The sequence below is a fragment of the Egretta garzetta genome, unplaced genomic scaffold, assembly GCF_000687185.1.
Source record: "Egretta garzetta isolate BGI_Z169 unplaced genomic scaffold, ASM68718v1 scaffold368, whole genome shotgun sequence".
Classification (NCBI taxonomy): domain Eukaryota; kingdom Metazoa; phylum Chordata; class Aves; order Pelecaniformes; family Ardeidae; genus Egretta; species Egretta garzetta.
The window spans coordinates 2,366,473-2,367,257 of NW_009260684.1; positions in this window are offsets into that span (position 1 = coordinate 2,366,473).

The window sequence follows — 785 nt, forward strand, 5'->3', positions numbered from 1 at the left end:
TCCTGGCATAGAGGGTTTTGGTTGAATAGAGCTCATGCAAAGCTTGTGAGGAATGAATAAGGAGTAGGTAAACCTTTATCTTGGTGCTCTGTTTCCTACATACCTCTGAGCATAGCAGCATGCCCTTGCCCTAAGTAGGCTGGTCTTGAGTGGCTTTAATCCATTGCTGACAACAGGCTTCCAGAAGAAGAAATGCCTTCAAGGCCTTGGACTTGATGGATTTTCCAGAACACAGAATGGATACCCTGGTGCCCCTGGTGCCTTCAGGAGCAGCTCTGGCTGTGCCTGTGGTCCTGGTCCCCCTCGGAGAAGCATGTCCTAAGCCACAGGGAGCCTATGGGTCTCCTTAATCCTCACTGAGCTGGTCTTGTTTGATCCTGCCCTTGCCTCAGGGTGCTACATATTGGGGTTGTGTCATATAGGAGGAGAGGATGCGCGAGGGCTGAGAGGGTCAGGGGATGTGGCTCCGGAGATATCAGGACTTCGGTGAGCTGATGTAGAGAGGGGTTGCTGGGGCAGGTGAAGGGTGTGCACTGCCGACGTACATGCTGCCTTGCTGTGTGGTGCTGGGCAGGCACATGGCTCTTTCTGCATCTGCCCCACATCCGTTTGCCGTGGCTTGGACAGACAGGGGGAAGGATGTGGGCAAGCACAGAGGGAGCGGGGTGGTGGCAACAAGCCAACCTGTGCGATTAGAGATGAGGCTGTGCTGCAGAGACCGGCCCAGGGACAGCTTGTTATATGTGTGCCTGAGTGTCCAACACCAAGTGCTGGGGAACATGACC